We start from the raw sequence: 26,568 nt of genomic DNA on the forward strand, positions 1-26,568 counted from the left end.
ATTAATGAATTATTAATTTTCTACCTTATCAGTAATTGATTTTCTTTAAAAAAATATTATTCTATAAAAATTATTCTATAAAAAAATCCATAACACAATAAATTTATAATACGAAGTATAGAAAAGATTTATCTCCAATATATATTTGAATTAATTCGAAGATTACATTATGTAAGTTACTGTTACCATTCACATGCGACATTATCGATATTTAATATTTAAAATTATATTAAAATCATATTTAAAATAGAATAAGACTAATAATACTATTAGGATAATAGAAATTGTAATAATAGCGAATCATAAGAATTAAAATTATTAAATACAAAAATTAATAGAAATGTAAATCTATATTTATAAAAATATATTTATTAAATTTCTTTATTATGTTTTAATTTTTTGTAAATTTAATTTTTATATTACATTAATTTTAATAATTTATTTTTATTATACTTTTAATTGATATATTTTTTCAATAAGATTCATAATTTATATTATACAATATTTCAATTTTCGCGCGGTTTCAAAATGAGGAAGCATATAGTGCTAGCCAATCAAGTGCGTTCTAAGGCCCAGCGGCTAAACGAATCAGAGTGAATGGCGTCAGTCTGCTGTTAAAAGTCATGGAGTGAGGATGTGTTATACTGGTGGAATTTCTGCGTATTAATATCTGAGGTATGATTTATAAACTTTTACTTTTATTTAATTAATAACAGTTCGTTTAGCCTTTTATTAAGCATTATTATAGTAAAATTAATTAATTTTTTGCACTTTTTTTTATTGTTTTATAAATTTTCGTCTATTTAATAATTACGATTATTATCGGTAGTTTGTATCATAAATTTTAGATTTGATTTCAATTATTATATTAATATTATTTTAATTTTATATATTTTTTTATGATTTTGATTTCTATTTGTGCAGATTATCGTTTAATGATCTGACTTCTAAGCTATAGGTTATGATACAGGATATAAAGAAATATTTACGACGTAGAAAATGGTAAGATTTTACTTATTTAAAAAATTCTAATTACTAAATTATTAATATGTAAATTTCTTTTATATCTCTATTTATAAATGAACAAGGAGTCAAATTGTATAAATAATTTTATAATTAATTGTATAATTAATTTTATTTTATATATATTATATATTTTTACATATTCTTTAATGCGTATATTACGTTAATGTTCGTGTATCAATGTTTTTGTTTTTATATTTTGCTAAAATTTCTTATATTTCTGTATTTGTTTTGATATTATGCTCAAGTTTGAAAATATTTCTTATCACAGGCTTTCGAAAAAATTGGCGGTTTGTGTTCGTGTTATATTCGACATGTTTCGACTTGTCGCCGAATATATCCCTTCCCCAATTTGTAATATTATAGCGATCGAGGCGCAGACTGTCATTTTGCGGTTGAAAATATCGACAATTCGATCAGGTACGTGAATAATTTATTGTATAATACATTATTTCCATAACTATTTTTTTATTTTTTGCATTACTATTACGCGATCATTTAATTATTCATTAAATATTATTATAAATAATAATCTTTTGGGAAATAATTTCTTTTTTTTTTAACCTATATGATTATTAAAGTTATAGATATTTGTATTATTTCGAATTTATTATATCCGAAAATAAAATTTGAACTTAGTTATGGCTTTGATTTAATACAATCAGTTTTAATTTTATATATTTATTTTTCAAGGTTTTAAAGATTATCTTTTGTGTGATGGAATAAGGCGGGAAAAAGATTCCAATATGGATGCCGGAATGAACATTTGACACAATGATCAGTCTAATAGTGAATCCTCATAATGAAATGGTAACATTTATTTTGTTATATCAGAAATAAGTACATTTTATTTTTATTCATCATTAAGTAATTCATAATCATTTATCATAATACATTAAAATTGAGTAGAATGGAAATACAAGAAATTAAACAAATTGCATATTAAAAAATATTAAACTATTTTTATTAAATTATTTTTTTTATCTCAAATAAAGTCAATTTTTAATATATTTTTCTATGAAAAGTAATTTTTATGAATAATAGCTTTTCAAATAAACGTTTGATTAAAGAAGAAAAATATTAATTTTCCTTCTTTTTTTATCATCTCATTTTTTATTTTCAGAAAATATTTGTAATCGCGTGCAATGCGGTTGATAGAGTCAGTGTTTTGCTTCGTAATTTTATGTATTTTTTAGAATATAGCTGTTCTAATGTAATTATAATAATCACTCGTGAAATTAGAATCAGTGTTTGTTCGCCGATTATAATTTAAATGATCTCGACAATATTTTTTTAATTTTTTTTTTTCTTAATTTAAATATTCGTTTTGTATATATATTAAAGTTAGTGTTTCAAGAGGATAAAACAATCATCCATCACGCGAAGAGGTAAATTATTTTTTTTATTTCAATTTAAATAATCATTACATATACTTCGTTGTAAGTTATAATATTTCATTTTTTATTACAGTCTTTTTTTATTTGATGACGACTTTGATGAGTTTACATGGGATAATATCTACGACAATATCATCACATCTAATGGTGAGTCGCATGCATTTTGATTCCTCCGGTTACTCAATTATGTCGTAGAATGAAAAGTTCAAATCGACACGAGTGACTGGTTGTATACGTAGAATTTTGTACGAGCACAGTGATCGTGGGTATTTATCATACTCATGAATAGTAACATTTTTTTTGTATGATTTATTTTTTTAGTTCAGGCTAGGTCTTCTTGTACATCGTGTTTTTAAATATTAGTAATTTTCAAAATTAATTATATAAATTTAAATTATTGTAATATTCTATTCAATATAAATATGTACAAATGTACAATATCTAAATATATGAATATGTACAAATTAGATAGGAATTCGAATAAATAATAAATAACATTATAATAAATTATTCTTAATGTTATTTTTTCTTTTACAGTAATATTTTAGACTACTTATTTGATTTTCGAGATAATAAAAATTAATAATTTTCCTCTCATTCGAAACTACATTAAATTTCATATACAAGAAGACACTTCGCGACAGGTAGATTTTGAAATCAAAGCTACAAGTTTTGAATACTTCCTTCATATTTTGGAAAATATGCTTTGATGAAAGAATCACCTGAGGGTATTTTCATTCATATTAAAATTTCAATTTGAGTCAATTATTTTATTACATTTTAATTTTAATTTTTTTGATAGATATGTTCCATTTAATTGTTTTTATAAAAGTTTAAAATTTAAATAATTCATTGCATTAATAAAGTATAAAGTACAAAGAGTTTCAGATAAGATGAGAATATAGAATATTCATTAGCTCGTTAGACACAAAATATTTATATTAATTTATCTTTTTAGCCCAGGATTTTCAGGTTTAATCCTTTCCGTGTTCATTGTCAGGATCTCACTCACGTGCCCAGGTGTTACTTGAGTGAGAGAAAGGCGATGGGCACGATGACCTTAGTTAATAAGTTTATAACAATTTCTTAGCGACTGACGATGCGTTAGTGTATCGTGCACGACGTATTTTCCACATTGTGTGCGTATGGTTAGGCTGTGGATTTGCGTCGTTTCCTTCCATGTCATTCCATAATACGATTTATATTCAGTATCACAATTCTTATTTTCAAATTATCAAAAATATCGTCCTAAAATTATTTTATTCTTTCGTTAACAAATAAGTTTTTTTCTTAAAATTAAAGATATATAACGCTCGTCTATCGCATATCACGCAAAGGTCGCTAGCCACTCGTCAGTCGATTTCAGGAAAATGGTACGTAAAGTTAGAGTGTGCGAGTTGTGTGCCAAGCTCGGGTGTCGGAGGCGTCCCGGGACGTTTTCCCTAGTGTAGGCTTTTTCGCGCCCGAGCGTTATGCGTGAGAATCGTAGAATGAATGTGTTGGTGTGCCTGTTTTGCCATTTTTTAAATATAGGGTTAGGTAGGCTAGGTAGTATACTTCTGGTGCGTCTGTTTAATTATAAGTAGGTAGGGCCGGGCAGGTTGTCACAGTCTCTCAAGTCGGGTAGGCGCGTTCTCGCGTGGCAACCTGTTTCAGGAAATCAAATTTGAAAAATCGAGGGTAAAGCCGAGAGGAATGAACAACGATGCCTCACGTCGGCTTTCCTCGGCTTCGCTGATCGATTTTTCGAGTTTCGTAGTCGCGCTCGCGAAGTGAAGTTCGAAACGAACGTTGCGCTTAGCTTTCGAGATAATTTTTTATTTTTATTTTTTTTTCGTGATTAGTGAATCTCGAGCCTAGATTTAAGTTTCAGCGGGCATCGCGCCCGAAGGAGGAAGACCGAAGAGGCCCGACAAACTGTCGCGAAGAGGGCTGCAACGAATGGCTTCTCATTTTTTGGGTCTTTTTTGGCTCCAAAGAACGGGAAGTCATTGTTACTATTTTATCACTGTGCTCGTTTTAGTAATAAACGTAGTAAATATTATATCTATGTTTGGCCGATTTGCATGCCGGCCCACCACGGATCAAATTGTCATGGGCATCGCGATTTTGAATTAGTGTTGCGTTATAAGAAATATCGCGATTCTTTTGATTACTTTGATCAAAAGAATTAGTCTTTTATTTATTTATTTTTTTATTTTAACTTGAATTTATTTTGTAGTGTTGCGATTGACGGTATCTTTTCATTTATAATATATAATAGTAAATTTTGCATTAAATCCACTTTAAAATCACTTATAAATTGTTTTTTAAAGGAACGTTTACAAATTGCCCATATTTCTTCCACTTGGACAGTGGAAATATGTTTCTGTTCCTAATCACCTATTGCAATTAAAAGAGTTGCACAAGGGTGATTGTACGACGGCAGTTTTCGATATGGCTGCAATCTTTCGTTATTAGTGTTGCGTATAATAAAATGTGAGTGCATAAAATAGCTTAATTAGAGTTTCGTAAATAGTTAAAACTTATTGCAGGTGTATGCTTCCGAATTGCATATTGCATAACAAAGCACTCCTCGTGTTTTCGTTTGTGAATTTAGTTAGTATATTGTACAGTATATTGTTAGTATATTGTTGCGAAACGGAAAAAAATATTCCACTCACGGTTTGTTCGGGTTTACATTGAGTGGATAATTATTTCGGTAGCCCTTCTGGCTATCTTTCTTTTTTTTTTTTTTTCAGCATCCCCTTATGTGAGAGTGTTTGAATACTGTCAAAAAAATAAATTTTTTCCTTGTTGATCAATTGTCTTTCAAATTATGATGATTTTATGAAAATTATGAATTAACAAATTAACAAATTATATTTTGTTAATTTCTTTTTTTTAAAATATAAATTATTTTTTTTTATTACTAATTCAGTTAATAATTGAGTTTGTTGCAGGTAGGAATCGAAGAAAATAAATAGAAGAAAAGTGATAGAAGAAAGGAAAATTATTTTCTGTTATTGAGTTTTAGTAATCGCATTGTATAATCTGTTTCAGGAATTCTTCGACAAAATGGAAGAGAAACAACATTTTATTCTTTTTTCCTCATTAGATATATTTTTCAGTTTTCATACAAAAATCATTTAGCTTTCTGATAGGTAGGATTTATAAATGCGTTTAATGTTTTGTTACTCTTCTTATTGAAAGGCTTATCCTCACTAAACTTTCTAGCATTTTGTTTTAAATAACCAAATTCTTGATTTTAGCTTTTATTTTATTAGCTATCTAGTACATTCTAGTACTAGATACATTCTTTAGATTTTTTTACTATAATGATTTATGTCGTATCAAAAATTATCAATGTCATTAGTATATAGGATTGTGAAAAGAATGTTTTAGATTTTCGATAAGCAGGTTTATAAACGATATTTAATTTTTCTTTATAGTGCATGTGTAGAGATATGAAATTAGCTTTTTAAATAGGTAGGTTGTTTTAACGTTGTTTAAGTTTGTTTCAGGATTCTTCATAGGAGCAAAAGATTATATCGTTAAATTATATTATAAAAAAAAAAAAAAGGAAAACTCTTATTTCTTTTTAGGAATTAGGAATATAATACGCGATGCGAACCATTACAACTTGAAATTTTCATATCCTGCTCCTATGTTGTCCTATTACTTCTTCGTTATATAATTTTCAAATAAATGGGATTTATAGACAATTCTTTTTATGTTTAGATATCGTAGAATTGAGTTGTTTGATATTGATTTATTTGTAAATCGTGTATTTAATTTTTATCAATTTTCGAGACGAAAACTCTTCAGATTTTTAATAGATTGGATTTATACGAAAAATTGTTTAAATTTTATTATTTAAAATTATTTAATATTTAATAAAACGATATAATTTTGTATTCATTTTCTATTATCAATAATCGATATTGAGAAACGTAGACTGCAATATCATAGCTTGGCAATATAGATTGTACAAAAGTTTGACTCTACACCGAGAGGTGGCAGTGGCTACGAATTCCCAGCATTCCACGGGTCGTTCGAAACGGGAGATGCGCGCGCGTTCGATGAAGACATGCGCGAGACAAGCGGCCGCAGTCTCGACAGTCGGTGCATGGCGGCCCGAGGCCCATCGTATCGCGCAGCCCTCGAGATACGTGTTCGAATATACGAGTGCATTCGTAGTGAACCGGGAAAACTTGTCTCTTTTCCTTCGACCGTTCGGTCGTAAGAAAATTAGCGGCGTGATTGACAGAGTGGGTGACGCTTGTGTGACAGAATTCTTCGTCCTCGCGAAATCTCGTGGATTCGCCGGAATCGTCAGACAACAGAGAGAGAACACGAAATATCGTTTCGGTAAGTTCTCACACGTAGCAATATTTCAAATCGCGTTTTCAATTATCCCTAAAGTTGCACGCTATCCTTGGCATTTTTATCGTTGGATCAATCGGAGGGACACGATATTCCGGTTTTAAAAAGTGACATTTCGCTATTTTCTCTTGGAATTTCTTACCAGGAATGTCACGCAATGCCATTTACACGATTCGATTCGAACATTAGGAACGATTAGCGAGAACAATCGGTATAATTTCTCCCGCTATAGATATTAGCACATATATTCCGGAACACGAGGGCGACGTGACATGAGTAAAATACTATCATCGGATGACGTATGTTCAATGATGTGGAAAATATCGAAGGGACAGATGCCCAGGCTCGGTGGAGCGGATTTCTCGCGGATATCTTTATTTCCGAGCCTCATATGTGCCTCATATGTGGTTTTCGAGTCTCTTCTTCTTTTTTTCCTTTCTTTTCATTCTCCGTTATACGGACATCCGTGTGGAGTCCACACCCGCAGCGTTGCCAAACGCTACAGGTGTGGTCATTGACTTCGAGCATAAGGTTTGTTGTTAATCGGTCGTGTTAAGGAAAAGATAACGTGGACGATTCGGAAATATTCCGCTCCAAATTTTGCCGGCAATTACGAACGCATATAAGCAAGTATTCGTAACATCACTTTCACGGCTCTTACCGGCTACGTGGGCGAGCGGGCACGCTCGATTCGAGCAAACCGAACAAGGTTAACGCGGACGGGCAAGGTTAACGTTAATTCGTTTCGCATCTACGTTTCCAATCGAAAATTATCGCAAGAATTTTTTCGATTATCACTAATTTTGAAATCCACATCGATACTTATTATCTTTATTATCTTTATTATCTTTATTATTTTATACGATATTTATTTAAAAATCTACCCATAATATATTTTCTATTTATAATATTTCGCGCAAAAATTGGCCAAATAATGCGGCTTGCGTTCGTTACGTATACATAATAGACATTGCTACGCATAATAAGATTCTCTCGATTCGAAGATGGATTCGGTTCAACCAGTTTCCATGAAGCAAACGAGGTTAACGTGGAAGAGCAAGGTTAACGTAGACGACACCAGACGCTCGTATATCGCGGCAACTAGTAATCTGGTCTTATCAGTCGAACCGTGTCGAGTACCGTTGCTTATCAATTCACGGTTGAAGATAGATTTCTAGCGTGTGATGGTAAACTTGGGTCGTGTTCGCATTTACCGGAAGCGGAAACGATACGTCGTAGCTTCTCCTCCATGTCTGGCGCATTCGCGTTTAATTACGATAATAATGATGATGATTATAGATACGTATGGGCATAGAAATGACAAGATTATGCGTCAACAGACTTTAACGATGGCTTAATACGTATATTAAATATTAGCATTTCGCGTTTATCGAAAATTTTAAGACATAAATATAAACTTGATGTAGCTTTAAAATCATACGATAAAGATACGATACTTGTTTTCGTTTCGCTGATCGTTCTTTAACATCCGCGTCATTACTCGAATCCTTTCTTTTTCCATTATTGCCGAAACTCACGCAAACCATAAAATATTCCTTCCACTCCTCGATGCGCGTTAATTTATCGAATCAAGTCAATACTCTTTATTCAAATATCGAATATCCGCTACTCTCATTTCCATATTTTAACCATTCGAGTTTATTCCGTGCTGCGTTATCGACCGATCTTTCGAAATCACTTGTTCGAACCTCCCTCCCTCGAGCAACGATTCGCAATAATTACAATCCCTTCGCGATTTTTGCGATTTCACTCGCGTATCTTTTCGTAATTGTTCATTGTCGGTGTGCCTGCTCTGAAACGGAGTGATAGAGAGCGAAACGAGATGAGAGACGTTGGAATTACAAAACGCTCGTTAAATTGTACGTCGCGAGGAACGCGTCGAAGGCGAGAACAATAGGTTAGTGGTGACCGGTTAAGCGAGAGGGAAGCACGAATCCTCTCTCTGTTCGTATTTTCGCTCGTTTATTTCGTTTCTCTCGTGCTCTGCGAGAGCGAACAGAAGCATATTTATGTAGAGGTATACCGAGTGAGAGTAGACTCTTGTCTCGAGAACGGTCACTCGAGTGGTGAATTAGTGGAGTTAGCGACACTCGTTTCTTTCCCTTTCTCCTTCCACTTACTCTTCGTCGATCGTCTCGCTCGAGATTTCTTAGTATTCCGTAACGTTATTCCACGGCGATGACAGCGCAGATGGATCTTTTCGCGCCGCGAATACTATCGCTGCATCAACGTCTCGTATCAATTTAAGCGGTGTTGATCTCGAGGTGTTGCGCTCCCCTTTCATTCCGCCATTACGTTCTTGAAATATATTCGGGAAAGGAACGAAAATAAGGAAAAAGCTCGATCAACTTTTCGTCGTGACGGTTTGCGCCATCCGTTCACCGATTTTCCCACGGATTTGTACCATTTTCCATTTGTCTGGAACGAGATATCGACCGGCTTAGCCCGTATATCAAACGGTGAAAAAATTTTAACTCGCACGACCGGGCGATATTCATCGTACGAATCCGTAGAAACGTTTTCCACGATTCGATATCCCGTTCGATCGGAATCGTCGCGCCTCGTTAAAATTCATCCACGAATCCGTGACTCCGCCAACTTGCACATTCGATAGAAAGTATTTCAGCGGGGATTGTACGTGGTTATTGACCTTGTTCATGACCTCCATCGCAATTACGTTGGCGCGTTGCGCTTTTCAAGGATATTGAGCCGGCGCAGCGAGTCGATCGATGAGGTCTTCAACCGTAGGTCCGCTTTTTCTCCCTCCCCTTATCTTCTCTCCTTTTCCATTCTTTTCTTTCCTTTTCCTCCTTCTCCCCTCATTCTTTCCCCCGGCTCTCTTTTTCTTCGCGCATTTCGATCCCCTTAGCCATCCCACGGAACGGAACTCCGATATTCGCCGAGCTTCAATAAAGCCGCGCCGCTTTTCGAAGTATAAGTGCGTCGCCTATTAATAGAGCTTCCTCTCTTCCTTTATCTCTCTCCCTCCCCTCTTTCCTCCCGCACGCAGGTGGATTCTGGAGAAAGGGCATACTCTCGAGGACGAAGACGGCGAAGAAGACGAAGAAGGGGACGTGCAGCCTCTTCGCGCACCCGCGTGCCGGATCAACGCAGCACCCCTTTTTCCAGACGGAGAAAAATAAAAATAATGAAAAATAAGTCGTAAAGTGGTTCCCGCTTTTCTATCCTCCCTCTTGTCTCCTCCTTTCCTCCTCTCCACTGCATTGTCAAAACACCGCGACCGGTTTCTTCCTCTCTTACGCTTTCTGCAAATTTGCCGACTTCGAATATCAGAGGACGTTATCAGCCAATCGACTCTAGCGCCAGGCCTCTTTATTCGGGCCAATGTTGATGCTTCCATCATAATTTCGAGCGCACAAAGCGCGAAGCAACTCTTGTTTGGATTGTTCGACTATTCCGGACAATTTTAATCGGTTGATCCTCTGTCGCACGTAATTAGATAAAAAGTGATATAAGTTCTTAGGAATCGTGACAACGGAATTATTCTCGTTATCTCTTTATTATCTTCGAACTGAACGTCATTTACGAGAATTTCCAGCGACGAGAAAAACACGAGGTTTCTTTTTTTATAAACGGAAGTTTTTCTATACACGGTTCGTTTTACCGTTTTACGAAACGGGTATCCAACGGCTTTTTATCGTAAAAATTAACGACGCTGAGTCGGGCCGTTCGAGTAGAGGTCCGAGAAAAAAAAAGAAAAATACAAGCGCAAACGTTCCTTTCAGCTCCCCCTCGGTCCACAGTGTTGCGATTCAAAGGCTTGGTCCACTACTAGCCGGACCCCTGCGACAATACCTTTCTCTCTGTAATTAGTCTAACGTGCGCATTACGTATGGAAAGGCTGAAATTGGAACGAGTGGCAGACCCCACACTCGGTCAAATAAGCCGTCGGAAAGGAAGAAAGCGGAGACGTTTCATTTTGAACGCGTATCGATGCGAACGACGATTTTCTTTTATCGTTCGTCGCCAAGAAGAAGGAGCCGAAACGAGTCGAACAACGGCGTATAGAATTCAATTTTATCTCGTACGCTTCGCGAATGCAGATTTACGAAGGGGCGAGTCATACGCAAATATTTAGCGACGGTAGAACGTTGCTTTTTTATCGCGACGATAAACCTCGCGTTTGAACCGAGCCGATGCATTATCGTCGATAACGATCGCGTTCTCGAACATGATCTCAGTTATAACAAACTAGATCCGTAATCTACTGTTCTCCTTCTCGTTCACCTTCCAAGATCTCTTCCTACCAAATCTTGGATTCGATCGAACGCTCTCCAACGCTCTCCTCGGCAGAGAGGAGCACGAGCAGCTTTTCATTCCGCGATTCAGTTTCTCCTTTCCATTTTGCTTTTCCTTTTTCCTCCGTTTTTTCGACGGCTTTTAATCGCGGAACAATGGATCGTGGGGACTCGTCTTTTCTTGGATCTCCTCTCTCGCTGGTCTCTTCGGGGAGAGAGCTTTATCGCGAGTGTTTACAGGGTTTATCTTCGCACCCTTCACAGCGGTTCGTACTCACTTACGCGCTAGTCCCCTTGTCCCCCTGTTCGTATCCAACCCTTGCTCGGACCAGGGATGCCCGAGGGGGTCGCAAGACGTGTCCTCGCTCTTGGATATCGGCGATTGATAAATAATTCGTTTCAAAGAGAGAAAGGAAGAAAGGATTCTCGCGCCGTCTTCTTTCTCCTCTTCTCTTCTTCTTCTTTTCGAATTTTATTAATCCGGGCGGGAGGAGAGATTCTCTTCGTTTCGAGGAATAATAATAAGGGAGAAAGTTTTAAAGGAATTTTAATAAACGGAGACGCGTTGCGGGCGTAAGAAATATAACACGGGGGATGAGAATGAAAGGAAGGTTGAAAGAATTTTTGTGAAAAGTATGGACGGAGGGAAACGCGTGAGAGTCGAATTGCAATGTCGCCCGATGCGCGACGCGATTTTCACGATTGTGCACGGGTGGTGGTTGTTTGTTGAAAGGCGAGAAAAATCTGTGTGTGCACCATTTTTTATTCAACAGCAGGAGTTATTACAACCCTCCACTGTTAATCAACCTTCCATTAAAACAAAATGCTCACCGTAAATTAAAACGTGGAGAATTTTGTTCGCGTGGCTGTTGGGTGGTAGGCTCGTAAATCCTGGAAGGTATCCACGGTGCTCGGTTATAATTATTTTAACGACTTTGAATTTTAACGTTCAACCCAGAGAGAGAGAAAGAGAGAGACGAGTATCGCGCAATTGCATTTTCCACTGAACAATTTCACAATTTCGTAAGATAATTTTAATTCGCGTTAAACGGAAAAATCGTTACACCATTTATTCGTTTATTTACAACTCGGTAATAGAATGAGGCGAGAATCCTGAACTCGAAACACCTCGTTCAAACGAGATAGCAAACTCTGCGAGAACAAGTGACGCTCTTACCGTAAATTTTACCGAAATTTGTCGTTGGAAAAAGTTGTGTCGTTTCTACGTAGGAGGGTTTAACGAAGGGCAAGGGAGTTGGAGAAGTGACAGGGCAGATTGGAATAATTACAAACGTCACCGGTTTTCGTGGGGGGTGGTCTGGACGGATCCGGTAAACACTTTGTAAATCATGCACCGGCGCAACCCCCTGCACGGCGTGGAACATGCGTGCACCTATGCAGTCGATGCACGCAGGCGTGACACAGGTAGACTGCGACGCGTGCCTCCACTGTTTTCCACAGAGGTGGTGCACTCGAGCTGCGCCCTTCCGACGTTCGAGAACTCGCACACGCGATCCTCTCATTAATTGTACCGAGGCTGCACGCACGCACGCACGCACTTTGCTTCGCGATATACGCCCGCTTCCCTTTTCGTCGACGGCTTCCATCGTGCCTTTCCGACTGCGTGCATTTCGCCCGTCCCGTTATACCCTTCCTTCTCTGCTTTTTCCTTCCTTCCTTCCTTCCTTCCTCTTTCTTCTTCCATTTGATTCAACGTCTCGCCGCTCCTTTTCGTGCTCGCGCTGTGCCGGGATCGGACGAGATACGATTCGAACTGCGGCCTTTTACGCCGAGTCGGTCCTCCAAGGCGTGAAAATTTCACGGCCCCGCTCGAGGCACGTGAACAGCGAATCGGGCTCCGTCTCCGCGATTCTTAATGGCTCGTCACGCTCGACCGTGGAGAATTCGTACAGATTGTCGCGCTGGTGCACCACTGCGATGCTTGCGAGATACGATCCGATTCTTTCCACCGAAGCTCTTTCCAATGTGTCGCGAACCTTGGAGACTTTCCTTATCGCGATAAGCAATACGGAGATACAGTGGAACGTTGTAACGCGTGCGATTAGAGGAGGAATGATTTTTTCTTTTTTCTCCTTCGTCTCGAATCCTCCTTCTAATCCTTTCTCCAAGATCGTTGTTCCGTTGGAAAGGATCTCTTCCTTCTTCTAAATTACAATCCGCAGCACGTGTTTCGAATGTTCCTCGCTTTCCTGTCTTCGTCGCGGATATAATTTACAGGCTCTCTCTCTCTCGAGGGACGATATTAACGGTTTGACGGTTTACACGAAGTTGTAGCCGGGCTTGTTCCTGTCTGGCTGCTGCCGGTAATGGCGAGCATTAGACAAAATTACCGTTACACAATGATTGCTCGGAATTGAAGCTTGAAATTGACGCGTGATATCGCCGTGTGAAATTACGTTATCGGCTGCGCAGCGAGCGGACCATGAGAAACGGTTCCGTTTACGAACCTCGTTGCTGCGCGTTTTATTTAATGTTCCTTAAATAGACGCGTTGTGATTCTTCCCAGCTACTCGCGACCTGCCTCGAGTGCCTCGAACCACTGCAAATTCTGCGTTCTTCCGACCGCTTACTTTCAATTTACTTCTTTTCTCCACGCCCCTTCTCTCTTTCTCTCTCCTCTTTATACGTACAATTTCGCGCAATCGTGACACTTTCATTTCCATAATACTTTCTCTTAAATAAAAGAGAGGCCGATAACAATGCTCGAATCCATCGGGCAATTCATTTATTTTACGTTTGCGTGGGCAAAAGACGAAAAGAGAAGCAGAAGGAAAAAGTCGAATTTCGTGGAATTTCCCGTAGAACTACTCGTCCGCGAGCTGTCGAAGCGTGGTCGGAGAGTTTTCACAGCTGTTCCGGTAGCCGCCGTCTATATTTACGCCACACTTCGACTTTCCGGTTTCCTCGTTTCCTTTAATGGCGAGTTCACGGAAGTTCGTTAATGTAGAAACCGATCTATTATTAGAGGAGAGGGCGCGTACGGTGGTACGCGTATAGCCGTTCCAGAAACGGCGTTGGGTCCGGATCGACGTGTCGCTCCTCGAAAAGATCGATTTCGATGGCGGAGTCACGAATCGAAGTCGTGCCTCTTTCGAGGCCTGTTCCTGCGGCTCAGGAACGCGAAAACGATCGATAACTCGGCGGAACGCCCCCATTGTGAGAGGAGAGAAAGGAAGAAGGACAGCCGAGCCCACCCTTTCTCTCTTTACGTCCTCCCCCCTTCTTTTCGAACGGGAGAACGCGCAACCAAGAAGCTCCTTTTCTCCGAGGTATGTATACACACCGACGAGAAGTCGGCCAGGATCGCCGATAAGAGATGACAAAGGGAGAAGTCGATCATCCGTTAGCGCCTTCTTCCACGCCACTTTTCGTCTTTTTATTCGAATCTCCGAGTCAAAAAATTAGGAGGATCGATTTCTGTTTCGTCACACGACACGAGAGAGGAATGGAAGTTGGGATGGGAGGAGGCGTCCCTCTTCTTCGGAACGATTAAACGTTGCTGGTATCGTCTCGTTTCTCGCACCGATTACATCGAACGCGCGTAATTGCCGTCTGAGCCGATCCTCGAGCTCGAACCGGCGGCGCTCCGTCTTTTCAAACGGAGCAACTGGAAACAAAGCTGCGGAAAGCTCGTTCGTTTCCCTGCGTTTTCGTCCCGCTTGAAACCACGCGAAAAACGCTTTTGATCGCTGCACGCGGAAACGGAGAGGAGGGACAAGAACGCGACCCGAGGAATTATCGGCATTTGTATTTTTCCACTCGATCCCCCTTTCCTCCTTTCCCCCTCCTCGATGTTCGACATATTATTTGAAATACATCAAGCTCCGTCCGATTTGTTATTAGTTGGCTATATTTAAAGATTAAAGTTTACAACGTTGGAGGTAAAAGAAACCGTAAACCACATCTTCTCGGAAGCACTGTTCTCTTCGCCTGTTAATACCAAGATAATATACACGTTGAAGGAAATGGAAAAAATTCATAACATCCGCCGCGATCTAACCTCTCCTCGACCCGGTTCTCCGATTTTCCAAGCCGCGAGCGTTGCGTTACCGAGCGAACACGTGCAAACTTTGTCGCGTCGACAAAAGACCCGACGTCGCGAATAAATATTTCCATCGGTTTGTTTGGCCACGTGGCTTCCGTTTACGGTAGCGTTTCGTTCTCCAGCCTTATATTCTTCGTACTTAAAGTCTTATCAATGGACGGAGGCTGCATCCACCGCGAGTTTTTCGACACCTTTATCTTCACTTTTTCCTTCCTCTCGAGATTTTCCGCGCGTTTCGAGCAAACGAATTGCAAACGTGCCCGCATATTTTTCAGATCCACGGATATATTCGTGCCACGATGTTACGCTAATGCGGTTTCGCTAATGCAACAGCAGACGCGTGCGTTCAAAGTTGAAAGTTGTTGAAAGCGAGAAGTGTTTCGCTGAGAAAAATTCGAGAGAGAAGAGACGGGACAGCGTGAATTTCTCTTTGCTCCGTCCTCCTATTCTTAAAGTCGATATATGTGATTTCAGTCGGGACGAAGGATGAAATGGAAGAAAATTGGATTTTCGAAAGTACGAGTGACGTTACGAGATACGTTTACCGTTGGAGATCGAGTTCGAGGCAGAAGATTTCAACAAAATTGCGCGTGAATAGGAACGAAGGGGAGAAGGAACAAAATAATACTTTATCAAAGCCTTTTTGCCCTCTCTCTTTGCATATTCGGATATCAAAGGATATCGGGAAAGTTGATTCCGTAACGATTCGTTGAAACGTAAAACAGTTTTAGAATCATTTTTATCGTAGCGTTGTTTCGAGAGAAACTCATCCGTGGTGTTGTCCTTGTCGGAGTTCACCGTTTGGTTGAGAGAGGCCAGGGAACGGGAATATTTCGGCCAACAAAGGAAGCCTTTTGATTTCCTTTCGTTGCGCACGGGGAGGCAGATAATCAAGCTTAATTAAAACGATTATACCCACAAATCGAGCGGCAACGAGAATGCGGGCTTTCGAGCGCTTTCTTCCCTTTCAACCAATTACCTTCGCCGAGCTTTCGAATCGAAGGGAGCGCCGTCGAGCAAGAGAGAGAGAGAAAGAGCCCCCGTGCACGCGATTGAAGTTTCATTCTCTCGTAGGGGGGAGGAGTACACGTTTTAACGGAGTGCTTTCAGACGCTGCTCCGCCGTGAATTACTTACGACGACCCAAAGCGGTACCGGAACGTTGTCCGTGGAAAGACTTTAATCTCTCGTCTGTCTCTACTTTCTCTTTCGCCTCTCGATGCTTTCCACCTCTGTTCCCTGCGCAACAGGGATGCACGTATCGCATCGCATCGCCCCGATTATTTTACGCCATTGTTCCCCGATATTCTATCGCGAGAGGCCACGCAACTGCGAAAATATTCGCCAACGACGTAAATAGAGGCAGAGAGGCGCTTGGGGGGAGAGGCTTTCCACGTGAAAATTGAGGCTAGAAACCGGGGATTTCGCCGGGGGTTGGCAATTAAAGAAGGTTAGTGGGAGGGATTTGGTTGCCGACGTTTTATCTCGAGATGGGTAGTCTCTCTCTCTCTCTCTCTCTCGGAGCAGCCTTTTTTCGTCGCCGCTATCAAAGAGGTGTAAACGCGTTAGCTTTTGAAACGACGCGAACCCCGAGGATGACTGCTAAGACGCCTCCTAAGGAGGAAAACTTGCTCTCCCTTCTCGATGCCGCGAGCGTAGCCGTTTAAAACCCCGCTCATGTCCCGCGAATCAATGCTAATAAGTCGTTGAAAGCGCGATTAACTCTCTTCGAACGAGATCCAACCGTGCTCGTTTCTCGTCCTTTCCGTTTTCGTTTCGAAGAAGAAGAAGAAAGAGAAGTTTCTTAGGCGTTGGCTTCGAAATCCTAATCTTCTTGGGCAAACGTTTTTTCAATTGGGAATTTTTGATCGGAAAGGATTAAAACTAATACGGAAAAATGTGATTGCCCGTAAATTTATGGATCGTAATCGGCCAATTTATCTCGATTCTCTCGTAACGTTCAAAGAGCAGTTCTCGAAATGCACGTCTATAATTACGATCCTCTTAATCGGCTCGCTCGCTTTAAGCTCTGTCGATCGTTCTTTCGGATCTCGCAATTTTCATCTCCGTTTTATGGAGAACCTGGTCCGGAAAACGACCTGAATTTTACGATCGTTTCCTCGTCTTCTTTTTCCTCCGTTGTTATTCCCGCGAAAGATCGTCTGGAAAGCGAACAATGATTATGGCGGTTGAAGGTCTCGCGATTTCGTTCGAAGCGAGGAAAAAAATTTGGTTAAATTTTTGGAAATTGTTGTCGCCAGCGAATTTCTCGCGCGGGAATCGATCAAGAATTTAATCGAATGTTTTTACGCGCGATAAAATAATGGAACGAATAAAATATTGAACAATTTCAGAATTTTATTAGGATTTGATTCAACTTTTACGAGTGGTAAAATAACGCGAGAGTTTCACGTACAGTCGTAAAAAATAAGAATTAAGCAGTAGAGCGGGTCTGAGCTTGTTTCTTTTTTCTTTTTTCTAGAACATATATTTTCGCGTAAAATTCTTATTTATTATAGATGTCTAAGAGGCAACTACGATATTGGTATCTCTCCACGATATGCAAAAATGGTCGGTGTATCGTTAGAAAAAGTCGACTTAATCGCGGCTGGCTGCGAAATTTTGTTTCCTCGTTTACCGTTTATCGCTCGATACGTCCCACGGTTCTAACATAAAGATTTCACGTTTGCCCACGTATGTCTGTCGCTTTAATACGGCCAACCTACCTTTCCGTGCGAGCGGTTGCAGAAAATGGGTTTCAGTCGTTGCTGTCCACTTGGAAGTAAAATTACGCCAATTTTTCCTTCCGATATCGCTTACGATTGTTGCGAACGTTGTAATCTTTGTTTCGAAGAGAGAGAGAGAGAGAAATCCTTTCGAAACGAATATAACTTTATTATTTACAAGGTCGCAAGAAACATTTTCATCGTTTCGAAATTCCCGTCACGTTTTTACCATTTTTTTTCTCCCTTTTTTACGCTTCATACGCGCGGATCTCTCAAAATTTTATCGCGACCACGGGTAAAAGCGGTAAATTTCTCTCGAATAGTTATTCCAACGACGCGCGTAAGCGTGCTATTACATAATGCAGCGACCGTGCGAACGAGAAAATCGCGCGAGTGTTTCGTGCCGAGATGCGTTGAAATATTGCCCATATTATTTCCAATCGAAAGGATCAAACGTTTCGTTCGCACGTTTACCCGATCTTCAAAAAAAAAAAAGAAAGAACTCGATCGTTCCCTCGCGAAATCAATCGCCTGGTCGAAATTTTCGCCGGGACAGGATCGAGCACATCGAAGCGGGGGCCCGTGAAATATCGGTTGGGTGTCGCGCGTGTATCTGCATGTCAAAGGGTTGCAAGAGTCCCTGCCCCGGAGGGTTTGAAAGAGTTTGTTGACTGTACGCGCGTGATTTGCGCGTCTACGTCTACGAAGTGACTCTCCCGGCTTTTTTTCAGACCTCGCGTGTTTCTCCGTCTGTCCGTTCGCCGCCGTCCATTTTCCCCTTCGTGGGTCTGAGGAGGAGGGCAGAGGAGAGGAGAGGCTTTTCGAGTGAAGGAGCGGTCTCGTTGACGGGAAGGCCGCGAGGGGGGTTTGCGATACGCGGGGCAACGAGGAGCTTCGCCGTCCTCTCGAGGAAACGCTCAGAAGCCGCGTTTAAGGCGCGTTCGAATAATTGGAGCGGTCGAAAGGGGACGATCGTTCTCGAGCGATCATTTGAGCGGAAATTTGAGTTTCGTTTCGAACGGATTGTCTCCCTCTCGCGACGCGATCCGTATTTAAACGCTGACTTTGCACGCTTTTCGACCGTCGTTTCTCTTCTCTTCGCGAGGGAGAGGGTGAACGATGAGAGTGGGTCTTTTTTCGCGCTTGGAGAGATCTTTTTTGACGAACCAGGCTACTTTCTCCGCTTCTCCACTCTGTGTCGCTCGATGATGATTCTTCCTTTAAAATTCAAATGAATGAAAAGTACGTGGGACGAAAGAGGAGGAGGAGGAGGAGGAGAGAAAGATCGAATCATTCCACCCATCGATCCTCTCCCCTCCCTTGGCTTCCTCCTTGGTTGAAAAACTGAGGAACGTGATGGAAGGAATTCCTGTGGAATTTCAGTTTTATTTCCTCGTTTCACCTCTCCTCTCTCCCGGTCCCTAAGAAACACGAGGGAAGCGATTTCAAGGGAGGGAGAGGGAGGGGGAGAGGGAATTACAACGGTATCGGAAGTATCGAGCGGGTTGGCTGTCCGCCGGATCGGAGGCAAAGCGATCGGAGGGATATTGGATCGAGGCGAGGCGCGTATCCTCGATGAAATAACTTGGCCCCTTTGCCCCTCTGCCCCTTAGCCTCGTATAATTAATGAAGTTACGCTAACGCGATAATGCAGCAGCAGCTCGTCGTACCCAGCTCCACCCCCCGCCGCTGATTCCTGTCCGTTGCTGCCGCTTCGTCGATCGTCACCACCGCCAGCCACCACTGGGAATCGAAAGGGAATCGTCATTAACGCGCAGCCGAGCTGGTTATTATTACTTGGCGACATGGAACCCTTCTCTTTTCGAGGAAAACACGGTTTCGAGAGTACGTTGAAAATGCGAAAGGCTGTAGCTGTGCGTTTTATCGGACGATCTATATTTGTAAACGGGGTTTGGGAACGCGCGTGGTGTCAACTTAAAATTACCGCGGGTCAGGCACGTAGACAGTTTTCGGTTCGCAACGATCGAGTGCACCACCGACGAACCTCGTGCCAAGCGGCGCCGCGTGGGAAAGCGTTGCTGTTTCGAAGCTTGCGTCGGATAAATGGCGTCCAGAGAATGCCTAACCTCGTGCGCGTCGAAGAATTGGAATCGTGACACCGTGCCCGTTTGACGAAAACCATTTACATTTTACAAGCGGCGTCGTGACGGCTATCTGTCCGTTCCACGCTCGAACAAACGTTACGTGGCTCACTCTCGCTTAATTAATCCAATTAACTCCCTCTTCCCTTCTTCTTTATATCGCAGATTGTCGAGGAAATTCCCACCCGACGTGTAAATTAATTTACAAATTCCGCGAAACGTTAATAATCGTACAAATGGATTTTAGATCAGCGCGTTTGTCGATAATTGGTCGGTTGATCCGCGTTGTCGGGTTCTCGGAATATCGCCTCATCGAGGAGGCTACGAATTTATTCGGAACGCGAGCTTTACGGTGGAACGGGTTCTCGAAGCTCCGTAATTCCGTAAGATAGCACGGAAGTGTATCTCGAAGCAAGCCTTCTTCTCGCGGTTTGTTTGCTTTCTTGCGCACATGCACCGGAGAGATACGGTAGGAGGAGGAGGTGCGGGAAACCGAGTCGACCGCAGTTAATAATCCTGTTCTCGTGATCGGTGTAGCGGTCGGTGGCACCGGTAAACAGACGTTCTCGTCTTAATAAGCGTACGAAAATCGTAAGCCGGTTAACATTGATCCGTGTTAATCATCGGGCACAGTTTTACGAGAGCGTGTTAGCGAGGAGTCGATGATTGGATTCCATTGGACGGAATTGCAAGATTTTTTGCTGCGCCTTCACGTGGATTATAACATATTATCCCCGTGCGCTGCGTTTCAACGTCGATAATAAATTTCGACGGTGTTTTCGCGGGGAAGATGGGATATGTCCAGCCTCCCCCTTTCTTTTAATATCCAAAACTATCAATATTTGTATAACGGCCGAGTGGAAGGCACGCAAGCATCTGGCGATGCATTAAATCGAAAATCAATTTGTCAATCTTGCCCTAACACTCTGATCTCAGGGATAAGGGAGTTAATGGCGTTGGTCGACCGATTTCTTCCCAGATTAGCCTCGTTTGGCCCGCCCATTGTCTTCCATTACGTCTTCTTTTTTTGCCAACCGATCCACGATTGATCTTTCTGAACGTAGAAGGGAGATGACACGTGCGCTCTCTCTTTCTCTCTCTCTCTCTGCCGCTCTGCGAGCTAGTTTTACAATTGATAGTTCGCATACCGTCCCACGATAATCAGCGGTCGGCCGAGGCGATCATTCGTACAGCGTTCTCGAACCCTGTGCGTCGAGTCGAGTCGTTCATTCCGTTTCGATTCGCGAAAGGTCAATGGTACAACGCCTCGAGTTGTTGCACATTGTTGCACACGGCCGCCTGTCACGCCGAAGCGCGGCTATTGATTTTCAGATACGCGGCGACCCAAGGATTCCCCCGTTTGTCCGTCCAAGAGGACACCTTTCCTACGCTCCGTTTTTTCACCTCAGACTTGGAGATTTTTCAACCGATTTATCGTTTAAACATTTTCCCCGATTCGCCTATTTAACTCGAATCCAAGTTATTTCGAATTCACACTGCGTGTTACGTAAACGTAGATATCGGGGCAAGGAGGAGTAATCTAATTTTCAAACTGCGGAGCAACGAACGTTCCTTTACTTTCTCCGATCGATGCGCGATCGTAAAATCACGAGTCGAGTTGGAGCAACGATAAAGTCGAACGTCGAACGTTTCTCGACCGAAACAGTTTTTAAACAGTTTTCGACGAAATAAAATCGGCATCGATCGACCACGATTCGGCCGAGTCGAAATTTCCCTTGCGATTTTCGCCTTCTTCTCGCTCATCCCTTTCCTTTTTCGCTATCCTTTGCCTCGTAATTGCACGCGCGGACGAGAACGTTTCCCGGTTTTCGAGTGGCGGTCTCGTTTCAACCGGTGGTATATACGAAATTGGTTTCGTACGGCTGGCCAAAGTGCCTCATTTCCCCGCTCGAGCGTGCACTCTATTTATGTTTTCGCGATGCAACGGAACTGCATTGTCGACAGGACCGTAGAAAACGGGATATCTTATCTCATTTCTATCGACCGGTTTAACGAGAGCCGCGTCGAGGACGGCCAAACACGAGGAGCTCACTTTTCAAAGAATTTTCGTTGAAAAGGGATTCCGAGATACGGAGTATTATCGTATTATAATAATAATAACAAGAACAAGGTTGCTTAATTAAAGATAAAGGTACGTATTTTGCACACATATAGAGAACTGTCGTTCGCGCAAATGTTATGCATAATTAAAGTATTCTCGTTATTGCTTTTGATATGTCGAGCATGGACGAATTTTCAAAAAAATTGCTTTAAACGATATCGTACCGATGATACTAACTTTCTATGATGGGAACGAGATAGGTGCGCGCAACGAGAAAAAGAAAAACCTGTGTCCTCGCAATCTTGAGAAAACACGCGTGAAATATCTCGCGTGTTTTAACAAGGATATTTAAACGGAGCATTTTGCGCACTGCTCGACGTGTCTCGATGAGATAAGGTTGGCATGATCGTTAGAATGAATTTTCATACGGCGATATTTGAAAGAAGTGGGGGGCTGAAAGTTTTGTGGGAGAGGCGTCATCGTAAAATGCAAATTGCATACGAAATATAATGTACAGCCGTAACCGCGTTATTGAACATTACGTGTACCCACGCCTCTAATGACTCCCTTGGCTAGAGCGTGTATAAACGTGTATGCCAGGTATTTGGTCCTCATTACCATCTACGTTGCGTCACGCGGCTCGTGTTCACCGCCGCTGCCCATTCCAAACAAATTGACTAATTATAATTGCACAAGCGTACGGATACCTCCTGGATTCGGGCCTGATTGCTTTTAATTAACGCCAACAACCCGACTTTTCCGTTCTTTCGCCTCGTTGCACGCCTCGCCGCTTTGCCTCCTCCCGATTTATCCCGCGCCGTTTGCCTTTCCCGCGTTTTTTAAATCCTTCTTTCCTTTTTTCTTCTTCTTGTTCGTTAAAAAGATACAAGCGATGTAAGTAAAGCGGAGATTAAAAACCCGGTGGAGAAAGATCCCGGTGTTATCGCGAGCGATATACAGGTCGTCGATCGATGGTTTATTTAGATTGCGGGGATCGTCTTGTGATTTATAGCCGGTTCGTGTCGATAAGAGCTCGGCTCGTAACGAGCGATGTTACGATGTCAACGACTTAATTTGCGAATTCAGGAAGAAGTTGATGTTAACGACACTTTGACACGTGATTCCTACGTTGCCGGGAATAGAAAAGAGATCAACTCGGTGCACGCGACCCCCTTTAAATCCCCTGCCATTTTCGCTCGATGTCGATATGCGTGGCTTGTGTCGGAATTCGATCTTCCTTGATCTTCTTATCGCATAAATCTTCGCGATCGTGTCAATCTCTTCCGGATTCTGGAAGTAGCGGTAAAAGTTAATCTTATACGTTAAGTTTGGGTTAATTCTTATACGAGCTTTGTACGAGTTTCGTGACTTTTCACAAATTAGATGTTTGGAATGGATGTATCGCGAATTGTGTACGAAAAATTTATCAACGCGTCCAATACGACGTTTTATCGTTGCAAAGATACGCGTGGAATTAAATTGCGTCGCGTGAGGGAAATTAACCGGAAGCTAGGAGTGGGTCACGCGTGCCGCATTTCAAACCTAATGCGCTAATTATTCGCGTCGATAAATTTAAAGGAAATAAAGGTTTCATAAATCTCCTTTTCGAAGTCGAGAAATAAGTATTTTCGGAAATTGAAACGTTCGAACGGAATATTTCCAAAATCTTTTATTCTCTCCGTATACAATAAATCTATCCGTATACACGCTTGGAACAACGTACGCGAATTCTACGTCGTCGAATCGGTCCACGGTGTCGGAAGGAAGCTATTCCCTTCGCATAAATCGTAATCGACGCTCGTAAAATCGAAATTCGCGCCGCGGACTTTTCCTCCTTATCGACGACAGGTAACACGAGTTTTATTTCGTCCTTGGGCCGATGGTAATTCGCCATCCTTCACGCCCTTACAATCGCATGCATAATGCACGGCCCGCTTATCTCTCTCTCCGACTCGATGTGTCGCGGATGCAGCAATGCTCCTCTCGAGTTTCTTTACCGTTTTTCTTATTAATCGCGTGCGTATTAGACGCGCATTGTTCTCCGAGGCTTCCGTTTATTTGGCATGGCGAAATCGAGACGTTGAGTTTTTCCCGCGAATGCGTTTACAATTTTTAAACGATCTCGTTGCGAATCGTAATTGGATAAAGTTAAATTTCCGTCTCCGCTTATGGGGAAAAAATTGGTTTGCATCTGCTCTCGGAGAAATGTAAATCGAGAGGATATTTTGAATAAGCTCCGTGACTGATTATTAGTGAAAGTCACGTTTGCAGTTGGTAATGGTTGGTCGGTGTACGACGATTAGACGCAGGTTGCCAGTGTTTCTTCGGCACAATGACCCTGTTCCATTACCGATCCTTCGCCTTAATGAGACTTTGTGCCTCTCCTTTCGTCGCGATACGTATCCAGCGTGCAAAAGATTACTTCGCGATACAACGCAGATCCGTGATCCTCTTAAATCGACAATTAAATTGCCCGTTTTATCCGAGGTAACGACGTTCTTTCCGTTTTCGAATATATCTTTTCTTTTTTAATCCGTTCAATTAATCAAGTTCGCATCGTTTTCGAAAATATTACGATTCGACTACGTAACGTATCCTCCACCGTTACGTACACGTGGAGAAGGAAAATACTGAATCGATCTACCATGTTCCTTCTCTTTCCTTCGAAATGGAGCGAAATTGGATGGAATGGAGGACGGATGAAAGAGAAAAGATTTTCTTAGAGATTGGAGAACGAATTGGGGGAACGAATCCACCGGGTGGAATCGCGTCCAAATTGGCCTTTGGACATTTAGGAGGTTAGAAAACATGGAGGGTCTTGAATCTTCTCGCGTGGGTGTGACCACGGCACGGTTATTTATGATACCTGCCGGGAAGCTAGGAACTCGTTTCGAATTTTCGAGAACAGGGTGGTCCTGCATCGTGGATACTTTCTCACACAGTGACCGGAGGATCCCTTGTATCACGGACTTGTTGCGTGTCCCGTGATTTGTAGATTCGTGACAAAGTTTCGTAAAAATGAAAAGGGAATTCTTTCACCCATGCTTTACCGTGATATATCGACGGGGATAGGAAATGGTATCGGAAATGGATGACGGCGCGTGATTTATTTATCTTCGAATCTCAACAAAATATTAGCCTTGGATTTTAGAAAGTTTATACTATATAAGTAACAATTTTTTTTCTTTTTTTTTCATTTTACTCCAAGTTTCCTCTCATCCACGAATCGCGTACACGATGGTTCATTTCGTCGGGTCAAAGTATTCATTTTTCAAGTTCTTAAGTCGCAAAGTTGAACAGCCCGTTCGTTTACAACGTCAAGTGTATAAATTCTTGAGATGTTTCTTGCACGTCCACCGGTCCTTCCTTCCCCTCCCACCTTTTTTTTCGCATGACAAATGCGCTTCTCGAACGAGCACCGAAATGTTTCATTAATCCTCGGCCGGCTGGGATTAAGAGAGCGTTCAAGAATTAGCGTTTTATACTCGAGAATCACGGAACGTTTGTTTTTCGTCGCTCGTGGGATCGGCTCATTCGTCTCTCGATGAAAAATCTTTCCTTCTATGTAAATCTTTCAAACTATTCTCCATTCGATACCCTTCGATTTAAGATGTTAATTCTTCGTTGGAAACTTTTGAAAGCGACGGTTATTCGAGTGATTTTGTCGTGGACGGGGTTGGAGGAGTCTCGGGTACCGGTTTTATTAGCACCCGATGAACCCGTCTGTTTGCGGGAGCCTCGATTATTCCATTATTCGGAATTTCTTTCGCGAACCGTTGTCCGCGTTGCACTTGCAGTTTGCACTTGGAGAGGCCGTGTTTCTCGGCAGGCGAGATTATGCGCTTGTCTCGCGATAGCGCGTGCCATTGTTCCCGATCTGTTTGCACTGATCTGACGTCAAACAGTCCCCGGCCACGCGAGAATAATAGCGCTTCGTCGTTTCTCGAGTCGGTGCTCTTCGACTGTTCGCAAATCCATCGAGATCAAGTCGACGAAAGATAAATCATCTCCGGAGAGAGACTCGAGTTGTAACGATGGTTAAAACGAGCGTTTTAGAAGATTCTTTTTCGAATATTTTAAAAATTCGTTGGAGGAGGAAGAATCGAGGGAGGGGGCGTAAACGCGAAACATATTTGCAAGTCGAATTGGTGCGCTCTCATCCTTGGCGTTAAACGATCCGAAGCGAGTATCGGGCAACTTTTCTCCCTCGCGTCAATCCGCGACGTGGCGTCGTAACGAGCTCTAATTACCACGTTCCCCGTGAATTTCGAAACGGATCTCCACTTTCGTGATCCAATTTTTACGGGATCGTCCCCATAGAAATTGTCCTTCGAGAATTCCTCGTTGCGTCTTCGTTTTCGCGAATCTACTCGAAAGGATTGGTTTTAACGAGATAACAGAAGATGGATTCGAAGCGATTCTTTTTCCTCCTGCTCGAAGCCGCGTCAAATTCCACGCGAATAATGGGAGAAGCGGGAGATTTGATTGTATTTATGCGGGGAGAAATGTTGGGAAGTAAAAAGATTCCAATATTTTCGAACGATTTCC

At 41.6% G+C, this 26,568-nt stretch overlaps 1 protein-coding gene across 2 annotated transcripts in view; it reads left to right on the forward strand.

The window, feature by feature from the left end:
• Positions 1–2,190: 2,190 nt before the first annotated feature.
• Positions 2,191–26,568, forward strand: part of LOC108003717 (amyloid beta A4 precursor protein-binding family B member 1-interacting protein) — a 114,173-nt gene continuing 89,795 nt past the window's right edge. The window contains exons 1-2 of one of the 2 annotated variants that reach the window (XM_062083161.1): positions 2,191–2,411; positions 2,494–6,770. The gene's annotated coding sequence lies outside the window, so the exon portion shown is untranslated. The remainder of the gene's footprint in view (positions 2,412–2,493; positions 6,771–26,568) is intronic. The other variant, XM_062083162.1, reaches the window with a different exon arrangement.

The sequence above is a fragment of the Apis cerana genome, linkage group LG12 (assembly GCF_029169275.1).
Source record: "Apis cerana isolate GH-2021 linkage group LG12, AcerK_1.0, whole genome shotgun sequence".
Taxonomy (NCBI): Eukaryota; Metazoa; Arthropoda; class Insecta; order Hymenoptera; family Apidae; genus Apis; species Apis cerana.